The sequence below is a fragment of the Trichosurus vulpecula genome, chromosome 3 (assembly GCF_011100635.1).
Source record: "Trichosurus vulpecula isolate mTriVul1 chromosome 3, mTriVul1.pri, whole genome shotgun sequence".
In the NCBI taxonomy this organism is placed as follows: Eukaryota; Metazoa; Chordata; class Mammalia; order Diprotodontia; family Phalangeridae; genus Trichosurus; species Trichosurus vulpecula.
The window spans coordinates 418024268-418038788 of record NC_050575.1 but is presented as its reverse complement, the minus strand read 5'-3'; positions in this window follow the sequence as shown (position 1 = coordinate 418038788).

Here is a 14521-nt window from a genome sequence, read left to right as displayed (position 1 = left end):
TGAAATATTTTAGCTTGATTTGAGCAGAAGCATAATAAAAACAGTAAAGAGAAGATGAATTATGCCAATAAATATTGACTTTCATCTACAGTTTTATCAGTCAGGTAGTCTCTTCTCTTGGACCAGTTTTACATTTTGGATAATACTGATCTTTGGAAGGACTGGGTTATACACATGGTTAAGAGAAGGATTTCAACTGCTAGTGCTGTGTTTCTATTCCAAAAATCACTAAAACTACAATTAAAAGATCAATTTTAAATAAGCAAATATCAAGCTTTAAAAACAAGAAAGTGTCTTAAATAGGACAATAGGAGAAGAAAATCCATTGAAAGCTTTACTGAAATCTTAGTAAACAATATTGTCAGCATTTTCTTCATCTTCCCAGGCAGTAACTTTGTCCAAGAATGTGATAACGTGAGTCTAACAAGACGTTTTCTTGACAAACCCATGCTAGTCACCCTTCTTTTTGTGGAGGTTCACTAATCACCTTTTTAGTTGGAAGTTCTAGAATTTTCATAAAAGTCATACTCTATCTCACAGGCTTGTGGTTTGCAAATTCTTTTCCCTTCCTTTAAAAATATAAATCCATCATTTCCCCCTTCCAGTCCTGAAGTACTTCTTCTTTTCCCCATGGTCTTTCTAATAGTATGGACAATAGATTGGTAATTGGAACTACCAGTGATTTCAGGACTTGTAGATATGGTTCTTCTGGCAAGACAAGGGAGCATGCATTTATCAAGCACTTACTATATACCAAGCACTATTCTAAGTGCTATGAATATAAATACAAGGAAAATTGAAGAGTGTTTGTCTTCAAGGAGCTTGCACTTCAATGGAAGAAGACAACACCCAAAAGTGACATGAAAGATTTTGGAAGTCAGGAAAGCATGTGCCCATAGAACCTGGTGCTGAAGTCTAGAATGTCAGAAGAAGAATCAGGATTGGAATTAAAGTTCATCAAACAGATGTAAAGTGGTTCACTACACTTAAAGGATTATATAAATGCTAGCTAAATAGAGAAGGTAGAAGTAATAATGGGTCAGAAAAGGGAAAATGATAAATTTGTTCATGAAATGTTGGTTTTAGTCAACTACAAACTCAATATGAGACAAGTATGCTGCAGCAGGAAGGAGGAGGAAGAGTAAGAGGAGGAGAAGAAGCTGTTAGTCTTAGATTGCATTTAGAGAAGCATAGAATCCATGGCTAGGAAGATGAGATCCCTGATGCCCTCTGCCCTGAGGAGATGGCCAGGTGTAATCTGGATTACTGAACAACACATTTTAGGAAGAATACTAATTATCTTGGGAAAGTCCAGGTGAAGAAAATCAAGATATTGGGGGTTCATAGGAGGAAATAAAGATATTGAAAATAGAAAAGAAAAGAAAGTTGGCAACTATTTTCAAATATTCATGTACAGTCAAATTAAAGAAAAAAAAAGACTTACTGTGTTTAATCCAGGAAGGCAATAATATGAGCAAAAAGTGGAAACTGCAAAGGGACAAGTTTTGATTTCTCCCAAGGAAAACTCTCCTAACAATGAAGACTTTCTAAATGGGTAATGCATGGCCTTGAGGCAGCTAGATGGATCAATGGATAGAGTCTCAGGCCTGAAGTCAGGAAGTCTCAAGGATAAATCTGTCTTCTGGCATCTACTAGCCCTGTGGCAGGAGGCATTAGTTATTTAGTCTCTGTTTGCCTCAGTTTCTTTATCTATAAAATGCAGATAATAACAGCACCTACCTCCCAGATTTGTTGTGAGATTAAATGATATATTGTAAAGCACTTAGCACAGTGTCTGGCACATAGTAATTGCATCATCATCATCATCATCATCATCATCATCACCATTCCCCAGTCTCCTCCTACTTGGGTTCTTTGTGCAGAGAGGATTGTTATCCAGGTTCAAGGTGGACTCCATAGCCCTGGAGGACTTTCCCATTTTAAGATTCTCCAGTTCTCCGTGGTGACCTTGGCCAGCCCCTGCATTAGGATAGAAAGGGACCTTACCGTCTTGCCATAAGAGGATCTGTTTAAAGGATTGTTGCTCTTTAGCCTGGAGAAGAAAAGACTCAGGCAAATGGATTTTCCAACTTCAAGTACATGAAAGACTATCCTATTGACTGTGTCTGGTTGGCTCTGGGAGTGTGCGTGTGGGAGGGGGGCAAGAGCAATGAGTAGAAGTTGGAAATAAGCCAATTACCACTGATATCAGGAAAATCTCTTTAACCACGAGAGAGATACAGAGTGGTGTGGGCTTGGCTGGCATTTCACACTACTCAGGTATCCTCTCTATAGCTATTCTTGACCAATCCTCTCCATTTCTTTACGCTACTGAACTGTTGGCCTTGACTCCAGGCTACCATTCATTTAAATCTTTCACATTATGACTCAGACCATGTTCGTCTCCCATTACATTTGTATTCTTACTTTGGCTCTATTAATCATCTAGATCAGCTCCTATCGGACCCATACCTACAGGAAGAGGGATACAAGAGTGCCTGAGATGTAGCAGCACCTTAATGAAGGAGGTATTTTAGTGAAAGGAAAGAAATCTCAATGTAAAGACCAAAGTTCAAGTCTAATTCTTCCAGTTACATCCTGAATCAGTCATTCTCTATTTCTCTGAGCCTCAGTTTCTGACTCTGCAAAATAGAGAAATAATCCTTGAATTATCTAGCTCCCAGGTGAGGTTGGGACAATCAAATATGATTCTAGATTTGCAGTCATAAAGCTCTATAGAAATGGATGTGTTTATTATTCATCACCATCTGTGAACTGAATTGGCATTCTCATTTGAAAAGAATCACCGAGGAAAAAGTGAACATAATCATAATTTTTCATAGGATGTATCATCAAGAATGTTTTCAATGACTTTCAGATGCCTCAGGAAACTCTCTTTCCCCTGAAGAAAGAGATAAGGAAAACCCATAGAGAAAGTCTCTCAACTCACATTGTGGTAGGCATACATACATGCACATGTATGCACACACACACACAAACACACACACATTTTTTGTCCCAGTTTGAAAGTGTTGTCTTTTGTTAAACCCCAATAAACAAATGTTCCAGTTTTCAAATTGCACATTACATACTCCTGTAGGATCTCTCTACATTCTGAAGCCCATAATCAATGCTCCTCTCCTCACTCCACCCTCTGCCCTGGCATGGTCTTGATTGAGAGTAAAATATAAAAACCAAACTCTTAAAAAAAGATAAAACAACCGAAAGATACACATCTTCATAAAAGGTCTTTGAATGTTATATACTTTGAAATATCTTCCAAAAAGGAAACAGATCTACTTGCAAAGCTTAAATAAAAATGTTATTCCCTAAAAGATTCCTAGTCATGCACTCATCCTTGAACGTATCTATCCACAGACTTATCCACAGTTGCCAATGCTATAACCAGTTTAATTGAATATTTTGCTAATGTTACAACATACAAGTCTCCTCTTTTACCTATAGTGGATTGTCTCCCCAGACACCATCCTGTGCACCCTCGATTATCTGCTCCATCTGAAGTTGGTAAGTTGCACAGAAAACAACATTTTGGTCTTTGCTCACTCCCATGGCCCACTCATTAAAAAACCAAGTATCAGCTCTCCTGAGCATTGTCATTAAGCCCTTTTCTGCAAAATGAATCTGTGTTTTGTACATAATGTCCCAATGAAGGTAAAATGTGTGGAGTAAGAGATTAATCACACATTGGTGATATGAAACCAGAGTCATTTGTTTATCTCTGCTTGGTGTTCAGAAATAAATAATGAATGCAAAATGATATCTCTAAAGCCCAAATGAACCTTCCTCGTGCTTTGTCATCTCTCCCTCAAAAAAATCACACTCCTGCACAGTGCTCTGGTCTTGAGGTTACAGCACCTTGCACCTCGCATTTGTCCTCGCAGCTGAGTTCATTGAGTTATTTAGAACACAAAAAATCCAAGATTCAGAATAGAAGTTCCCTTATCATGGGTGGGGAATCTGCAGACCTCAAGGCCACACATGGCCCTTTAGGTCCCCAATTGTGGCCCTTTGACTCCAAATTTCCAAGCTTGGATTCATTCAAAGGGCCACACTGGACACATGGCCTCAAGGCCACAAGTTCCTTACCTCTGAAGATTATAGAGCAGAGAATGCTAAGGGCCTTAGAACTTGGAAGGACATCAAAATATAGAACATAAAGAAGTAATGGCCAAAGAACCAGGAACACCAGAGCTTCAAGGGGCCTTAGAAAATTCAATATCAGAGTCACAAGAGGCCTTAGAATACGGATTGTCAGAAAAAAGAAGGGCCTTAGAATACAAACCAGCAAAGCTGGGAAGAACTTTAGAACAAAGAATGCAAAACAAGAGCTAAAGAGACCTTAGAAAAGAGAACAGACAATGTCAGAACGGGAAGAGATTTAAAAAAAAGAAACTGTCAGAGCTGGGAGAGACTGTAGAACACAGAGTGTCAGAGCTGGGAGATGTCTTAGAAAAGAGAACTGAAAATGTGAAAGCCAGGAGGAACCTTAAAACAGAGAATGCCAGAGATAGGAGCAACCCTGCAAGAGCTCAGATGGACCTTAGATCATAAATGTTGTTGCAAAGAAGGACCTGAGAAAGAATGCCAACATGGAGATATACATTAGAATATAGAACAGAGAGTGATTGTATAGAATCAGATACTTTCCCCAGGACTATAAAAGAGCTAATATCCTAGCAATGTACTGTCTTTAACTATTTAGAGATCAGTGAAATACCATCCCAATTTCCAAAAGTCCTTAAAATATTGCTAGGCATTGTCCTCACCACAGTCCTAACTGATGGTCGGTGTAGGTATTCTTTTTTTCCCATGATAAATATAAAGTATATTCTTAGGTGTTAAATGGGGACGACTTACTCATGGTCGCACAGCTCATAAGTAGGTAAGATTCTAACATGGGTTTCCTGAGTCCAAGTTCAACAGTCTAACTACTACACAATTCAGTTGCATCAATGATTACTTATTAAGTTCTAGAACATAATGACGAAAAGGCTATCTTGGATCTGAAGGTTGCCAGTGCACCCCTCCATATATCCATACACAACCACACCCACACTCACACCCCCACACACACACACTGCTTTATTGATATTTTGTATTTAATTTTCTGTAGGTACATTTCCCACATCACATTCCTCTCCCCCACCCAAAAAAAAAAAAAAGAAATGCAGACTTCTAAAACTTTGAGATTACAATACTCATCAGGTGCTGCCTCAGTCAAACTGAGACCTGTTAAAGATCTTAGCTTAGAAAAAGACAAGGTCACCCACTGCATTCTGGGCCATCTTCAGTTATCCTGCTCTCTGTCTGGCCACTGGACCCAGATGGCTCCAGAGGAGAAAGTGAGGCTGGTGACTTTGCACAGTCCTCCCTCACTTGAATCCAATTGACTTTCATGTAGTGGCATCACCTCTCTGATGTCATGGTCTTCTTTGAGAATGAAGGACAGATAGCAATAGGGAAAAAAGTAAATGATCATTACTGGACAGACTTTGGGTGCACTAACACACTAATACCCTCTGTTGGTAAAGCTGTGTATTTATCAAACCATTCTGGAAAGCAGTTTGAACTATATGATACAATATGGTATGTGATATAATTTGGTTGGAACCTATATTCCTGGAAAATAATCAGTATCAGATAGGATAAGAAATTCAGGATTGTGTTTAATAGTAGAGCTTCTTAATTTAAATAACAGTTCAAGTAGTTTGAACTTAACTTGGAAGGCAAAACAGAGTCATCATTGTACACTGACTTAGGCAAACCATGTTCAAAATATGTGTTCTGCTGGGAGGGAGGGCAAATATTGGTGAGATAGAATTCATCCAGAGGAGCAGGACCAGGAAGGGGAGAGGATGGAGACATGTTTTTAAGAATCAGTAAAAGGAACTGGGGAAATTGAATTTGGAGAAGAAAAATTTCACAGGGGATTCTCTAGTGTTAGTTACTTGGATGACATAATGCATAAGAGGAATTAAAGCCCGTCTTGGTCCCATCAGGCAGAACTAGAAACAATATGTAGAAATTGCAGAAAATCATAGTCCCAGAATTTTAGAATTGTAGGAGACATTGGCAGCTATCTATTCCAACTCAAAAGAATACCCACCAGAGCAAACCCAATAGGGGGCCACCCATTCTCTGCTGAGTGACTTCCAATCCAGTCTAATTTTGGATAGCTATAATTATTAGGAAGATCTTGTTTTCCTGATATCAAGCTTTAATTCTCCTCTTAGAAACAAAAATCCATTGCTCCAAGTTCTGCCCTCTAGAGCCAAACAGAAAAATTGCATGCCCCTTCGTATTCCAGTCCTTATAGTATTTGAAGACAGTTATTATACTCCACCATATTCTAACATTCCCTATTTGTCAACCAATCATTATATGAATAAATGACAATCACATGGACTAATGATTGAAAAAAAGATATTTATCAACTGCTTACTTTGTGTCAAATGATTTTCTACTAGAGGCAGGCATAAACTCATTATGAGGGGGTGGAGGTAGATATTCTAACAATCAGATTCATCAGTCTATGAAAGAGACTGCCTTAGAAGGTCGTAGCATCTCTGTCACCAGCAACTTTCAAAGAGCCACGGAACCTTTTCAAGTTTATTGTAGATAGGCTTCTTATTCTACTGTGGGTCATACTATATGATTTTGAAAGTCCCTTCTGGATTATCAGATGCCAACAAATTCCAGGCAGAATGAGAAAGGACAGAATTCATCATTTCACCAGAAACTTTTGTACAGCTCTTATTAGTACTTAGCTTATATCTATTTGCAAACTTGCATGATGCCCTCACAGTGTTTTACCATTTCACCAATATATACACATATCTACTTAATCAGAATCAATTTTTGTTCCTTCTTTGCACTTCACAGTTCCAAGGATATTTGATATTCAAGATTTTGGAGGGTAATAAATATGTGCTGAGGAACTCACATTATTTTGCCTCCCTTTTATTATAAGACCAATCTAACACTACCTGAAGTTATCCTGACAACCATAATTCTTCATCAACCACTGAGCTGCCAGTGACTCAATAAGCCCAGGACTGGGTCTTGGTTTTATTGATCCTGTTGAATATTTCATTGTTCCAGACCCATAAAGATCAAGGTAGGATATCCCTTTCTGGAGACAGTGCCAACACCTCTAGCTAGTGGTAAGACATTCATAATCAACAATGATAGAGAATCAGGAGGTAAAGTTGTGAGAGAAATGTCCCTAAGTAGTAAATATCCTAGAAAATTATAATGGTCCTTAGAGCTCCATTTCCAACAATATCATTTTTATCCCTACTCTAAAGAAATCCATCAGCTTATATGGAATCGAGTACCTATTGGGTGTATGTGTGTGGGGAAAGGTATCAAGTCAAGGGGTGGAGAGTAGGTAGCAAGGGGATCTAATCATAAACACACTAGTTAGGAAGGGACGTTCTGACTCCTTGAGTCCTTCAGCTTATGCATTCTGCTTGGTAACATAGATAGTAACAGATAAGTGGAGATGCATTTCATCTGTCTATTTAATAGTTAGAAATAGTTTGGGTTTAAGACCATTCTGCACAATGCCCAGTGACCTGTAAATCAAAAATGTCACCAAATCATGAGGCAATTAGTAGCCTTGTTGCCATTCACCAATTCACATTCAACAACTCACAACCAATATGAGGTTAACAGGCCATTTCAATGTCACAATCGGGAATCTCTGTGTATGCCATTTACCTGTTTCAGTCCAGTGGCTGACTCTTGTCCATGGCACTGAAAGGACTCACCCTAGTGAGAGTGATATTGTTCATCTTTTGCAATTAAAAAGTGGCTGAACTCACAATTATCCCTCCTCATAATGAAAAACACACATTTAAACATATAGTGCTTGGAAAGTGGGAAGTTTATGCAACTAAAGTAAAAATATATATTTCTTCTTTTAGAGGTTTAATTTTAGGTGTTTAAAGAAAAGATTGAGTCAAGTCCTATGTCTCTTTAATTCACAGGACTCATACAACAGATTTATAATTATACCTTACATTTATAGAGTGTTTTATTTTTTATAAAAGACAATGTCACTTTATAGCTTTTTTAAAGTTTATATAAAGGGAGTTCTTCACAACACCTCTTAAGGTAAGTACTACCTGTATTATTATCCCCATTTTACAGATTCTTGGAGACCTAATGACTTAAAAACCCAAATGGAAAAAAATAGATAGCTGGTTAGATGGAAGGTCGAAATTCTCCAAAATCAAGATCTGCCTAGAATTTTGGCAGGGCTTATTATTAATCCTCAGCTTTGAGTTTGAAGACTCCTTTCTCTCCCCCTTCCTGAAAATCAAGACATGCTATTCTCTGGTATTCCTGCACCTCTTTCTTCTCTCATATTTCAAAGATCAGTGAGAGTGGCTCAGTAATCCCAGCTGGAGATTCTTTCAATACAACTTGGAGATTTGAACTCTTCAAAGACATCTAGGTGAATTTTTTCCACCCCCATACTCATATTGGGTATCAACTCCCTATTAGTCATATTTGTTCTGCCCTTTCTAGTCCCCTAGGTCATTCTCTTCAACACAGAAAACAAGTGGGGGGACAAGGAAGGAAAACCAAGTAGATTTACTTTCTTTCTGTCTTCAATTATCATTATACTATCCATTCCAAGCAATAGAGCTGACCCTTATTTGATCATCTTTTTTTTCTCCAAAAATAGCTTTAAAATTCATCTTCTATTTTCAAGTTTTATCTGACTGAGTTCATTTTGATCATCAGCCCTCTTGAAAATGATTTTATTGAACTGGACTCCACTTTTGCATGCAAAAGGTTCTCTAGTATCATTTTCTCTATATGTCTATTTAAATTCTAAGTCAGTGGGTTCCCTGTATGTTCTAATTTGTTTCTTTAGATGGCCTTATCTTTTTCTCCTCTTTAGAATGGTTTCTCTTTGTTCTTAGGAGATATTTTTTCAGTACTTCAAAACTCTCCAGTACTTATTTCTCCTCCATTGAATTGCAGTAATCATTCATTTATAGTTTATGGATTAACTAAATGCTCTGTGTAAAGCATTGTGCTCATGGCTGGAGAAGGTTCAGAGTTCAGGTAAGACCCAATTTCTGCCTTCACGGAGCTTATAATCCAGCAAAGGAAGAAGCACAGGCACATGCAATTATACAATGATGATAGTATCGTAGACTTAGAAATCAAAATGCCTTCTGAGATTTAAAGGGCAGACAATATGAATCAAGATGATTAAAATGGCATGGAAGCATATGAATGAACATTACAGTTAGATTTGAGAGGATACAGAGCAATCCCCAAATGAAGAAGGGATTTTTCCTCCTCAATTCAATTGACCAACCATTGATGAAGTGTCTACTACCTTCTAGGACTGTGCTCTGCACTGAGGATATGAAGAAAAAAATGTAATTTCCCCTGCCCTTAAGGAGCTTACATTCTCCTGGGAGGAGATAACATTTCCCTAGATAAATAAATGCCAGGTTATCTGAAGAAGAAGTAAACATCAGCTAGGTGAGAGGTGGAAGAGCAGGTCAGGAAAGATTCAAGGAAGACATCTCACTTAAAGCTAAGCTCTGAAGGAAGAGAAACATTGTCAGAAGCAGAGGTAACAAAGGATCCGATACTAAATCTAGGAGACCTTCTATGCAAATGCTCAGAGGCAGAAGACATGATGTCATATATGAAGAACGTCTAATTTGGTTTCGACACATATGGTGTAGAGGAGACCAAAGGGAAAGAAAAGGAAGGCTGGAATCAGTTTGCAATTGTTTCTTGCCAGCCTGAGGAGTCTTCATTTTAGTCTAGAGACATGAGAGAGCCACTAGAGCATCAGAGCTGCATTGTGATAAGGTCAAATCTGACCCTTCATAAAATTAGTTTGGCACCTGTGTGGAGAATAGATTGGTGGGGAGAATGTGTGCATGGACTCTAATGAATCTGCCCATATGGATGTAAAGCCTGGAACAAGTTGTGTCAGTCAAGATCATAGGCTAGCATAACATTGTGAATGGTTGTGTCTTCATAAGTAGATGTAATAAGTTGGGCAACTGGTCTTGGTATCTTAGACAAGGCAGAGAGGAGGGGAATGCATTCATTAGATGCTTACTCTGTCTCAGGAACTTGTAACTGATGAGGCTTGTCCCCAAACTATGACATGCTTTCTTGTGCCTAATAGCTTTGCTCTGGAGAGCATGCTTACTTCTGCTTGACATGAATTAATAAGTGAGCCAATGGAAAAATGAACAGAAAAAAACATATCTTCTGCCCTTCGAAGAGGGCACCAAGGGCATACACCTCATAAATTCCCACCTGGCTGCTCTCCTGGACTTCATGATGACTAGAAATCTATCATTCAGAAAGATGAAATCAGATCTGAAACTCCTTCCTCCTCAGATAATTTCCTGCTCTGGATACAGGACTTCATCATGCCCCTCAAGGGCTACCCTTGCTACCCCTTTTCTGTTCCTTTTCATGTGCTGCCTTGTAAGCTCCTGGAAGTCAGAGATTTTCTTTTGACTTTCTTTTTATATCCCCAGAACTTAGCACAGTGCCTGGCATACAGTAGGAGCTTCATAAATGCTTTTTGACTCTGATAAAAGGCAGGGAGGCAGGAATGGAGAATGGAAGGAAAGAAGGAAGGGAGGAAGGAAAGAAGGAAGGAAGGGAGGAAGGAAAGAAGGAAGGAAGGAGGAAGGAAGGAAGGAAGGAATGGAAGGAGGGAGGGGGAGGAAGAAAATAAAGCATTTTTGAGTGATTACCACTGGATACTACATTAATGTGAAATCACCTTAAATGTTGTTGTTTCCTTAGGTAGTCCTGTTTCCTTAAATTAAGTCCTGTTAGCAAGAGCTCTTCACCAAAGCTGGAGTGCTCAACCTCTTCTCCCCCCACCCCATCCCCCGAGGAAGTAACTCTAAACTAACTTTCTCTCAAGAGAGGTCTCTCTGACCTATTTCTAGCTTCTTTAAAAGGTAATTTCTTCAAGTCAGAAAGTCTGTCTGATAGTTTCCTAGAGTGTTATGTGTGCATACATACATACATACATACACATATACATATATAGTTTCCTACAGTGTCATGTGCATACATACATATATTCATACATGCATATATACATACATATATAGTTTCCTAAAGTGCTTTATGTGTATATGTACACACATGCGTGCATACATGCACACATATACATATACAAGGGGAGGAGGTAGGGAAGAAATGATAAGACCTAGGGAGTTGTGCCTAGCAGAGGGACCAGAAGGAAGCCCACATAGTCCCCTGGTGTATCCTCAAAACATTTGGACAATGAGGACTCCATTCTGCTTTGTAAACATTAATTCACTGAGCACAGGTGTTTGAGGGTTTTTTGCCATTTCCCAACCCAAATCTACCTTTGGATTCCTTGGCCACTGTATGACTTTATATGTCTTATGGGTCTCACTGTAAGACTACCTCACAAATTGTGCAAAGACATAATTCAATTTTTATGTATGAGACTAGGAGCTTTTGAGAGGCCTGGAGATTTCAGCAGCCATTTGGAAAAGGGAACGTAAACACAGTGAGACAGATGCCTCTCTTGCCCATCCTCATGAGAGTGGGGGAGACTTAATGACAGAGGTCTAGCATTCTAGGACATAGAACAAGAAGGGACCTAAGATCTATAGTTCAATCCATTTTACCAAGAATTAAAGGTCAAAGAGGTTAGGTGAATAAAAATAATATTTAATGTATTATTATAATTATTGATATTATCGTTATTACTTATGGTAGTCTACAGAGTGAGAAGCACCATAACAGAATGGATAGTGACTCAGTTTCTAGATAGGAAAGCCTTTCATTCAAGTATGAGACCTGACAACTACTAGTTGTGGGACCCTGGACAAGTCACCTCCTGCTCAATGCCCTAGGAAAACTGGAAATGGCAGAGCAAATGTCAATCTGCACTGATAGAGATAATTTTCTCTTCGGGAGTTTCCTACATCAATTATTTTCAGGGGTGATAGCAAAAATAAGACAAAGAACTCTCTGAAGTGAAGGAAGGAGAAGGGAAGACAAAATTTTGCTCTGCTTATGTTTCTGCCATCAAAATGGGTTCAGGGCTAGGCTCTCTCTCTCTCTCTCTCTCTCTCTCTCTCTCTCTCTCTCTCTCTCTCTCTCTCTCTCTCCTTTTGGCTCTCTGTGTGTATATATACATATATGTATGTATGTATATGTATAGTATGTGTTTCTTTTTTTATATCTCCTTTATTTCTGAATATATGCTTCCCTCATCCCTATTCAATGTACCACCTCTTTTAACAGATTAAAAAAGAAATAGAAAAGAGTGACTTGCTAAATTAGCCAACCAATCTGCCAGGTCTGAGAATATATTCAATATTCCACACCCACAGGCCTCCACCCCTGCAAAGAGGGAAGGAAGGAGCATTGTTTTTATCTGGATAGCAAATTTTCAATTGGGCACATATCCTGAAGAAGATAAGAAGAATTGAAGGATAGGAAGATCCATTGCAGGAAGGAAGAGAAGAACCAATGTGATATTCAGCCTGGAATACAGTGACTTTGTTTGGGAGGGTGATCCTGGTCTTTGAATATTTGAGGCCTTATGTTGTGGACAATGGAGGAGACTTCTGGGAGTTCCAGAGGGCACCTGTGCTTGAATTCCAGCTCTGCCTCTTCTCATCTGCATGACTGTGCTAACAAGTTCTTTTCCCTACACCTTGGTTTCATCATCTATAAAATAAGAGAATGGAAAAGACAACCTCTGTTGTCCATTCCTGCTCTAAGTCTATGACACACACAATTAACCAAGTCAGTAGGTAGAATTTAGAGTGAGGTGGATTCCAGCTTCACATAAGAACTACTTAGTTACAGTAAGGATTAGAGTTTCTCAGGAACCACATATAATCCCATAACAATGGATTTAGGACCTAGAGGATGACTTTGTCAGGGATTTTTGCAAAGGGGTTTACTTAAATGAAGTAATTTTTAAAGTGTCCTATGTGGGTTTAGTTTTATGAATTTATGATTTCTTTATTCATAGTTTTCATAAGTCTATCATTAAAAGATTCTGGGTTTCTTTGTTGTCTCCCCAATAAAACAGACTTAACCCTAGATGGAGTTCTGGTGACTTCAGAACTCACCTTAGGATAAATCATCCCATTATTTCTGAGAATGCACTGCTGATTCTATCTTGTCAAGTAGCCTTAGCCTGAAAACATTCATCATATTTTTAAGGGAATTAAGTGTTGGGATTTCTAAAAATTAGTTTTTCCTCTTCCCCATTCCCAAGAAAAATCATAAAAATATCTAACTCCATCTTTCTGAAATGGATCTAGGTGGAGCCTGGCTTTGTTCTCAGCCTAGCTGGGCCGAACCTGAATAGCATGCTTTGTGTGGAAAGAATAAGACAATTAAATACCTTTAATTGAACAAGCTGGTTGCTAGGCAATCCCCTAAAAGCCTCAGTGAAACAAGCAGTCAGGGGAATAACAGAAGCAGAAAATAAACCAAGTGGGCTGATTGTTTACCGAGGTCTGTGTGGCCTCCACAGGCTAAAACCTGGGGAAGCACCAATATACTACCCAAAGGACATTTTACTCAAAATCTCTATCTCTTTCATCAGGAGCTTCTAGTTACAGAAAATCTCTGCACATCCCATCTTAATTCCCATTATTGCTTGCTTTATGGGAAGGAACTCAGAAGTCTAAGGAAGAAAGGCCATATGGGAGGAGGGAAAGTCACAGCTTTCCCAGTAACCTGCATGCTGAGCCTCACTACTGCCTATGACCCCCATGACATTTGGTGGTTTACAGGAGTAGTAGCAACAGAAAGACAGGAAGAAGTCCCTACCCAAAGTAAAGCAAATGTGTCCATGGTTGTTCCATCCAGTTCCTCCTTAGAGTTGACTTGATTTGGGGGGAATGAATCTTGTCTCTGAATATTAGATTGTTGGAGAAAATGCATGAGGTTTCTTCTCTGCAGCTCCAGAGGGCAGATGAGTTAAAATCCCAGCTCTGTCCTATGTCTGGCTGACTTCTGGGTTTGTTGTATTCTAGGGTGCTAAGAACCCCAAAATCTGAGAGTACAGGGTGGGGGTCTGCCTTGAAAGAATTTCACAAATCAAGCCTTCTTTCAGTCTAAGTAGTCAGTTCATTAAGACACCGGTGGGGTGGGCAAGATTTCTAGGATACCTGTGGTATTTGTGACACCAATACAAGCAGGTCAGATTTTAATAATCTGTGTATTTGATGAGGATAAAATTGGTATTTTATACAAAAAGACTGTGGGAAGATCTGGATGGGATTAAGAAGTGGCAAATAGCCTGGGGTGGGCCAGATTAGGCCAATTGAGGGAGTTAACTGGCCTGAGAGTCACAAGGAAAGGGCAATTAGAAGGATGACTGTGGTGGGCCAAGTGCCTCAGACAAATGCCAGGGATCTGGGTTTAGGGGCTTTGGGGTCCAGGTCCCAAGGTAATGGTCTTTTCCTTTTAGGGGTACAGAACC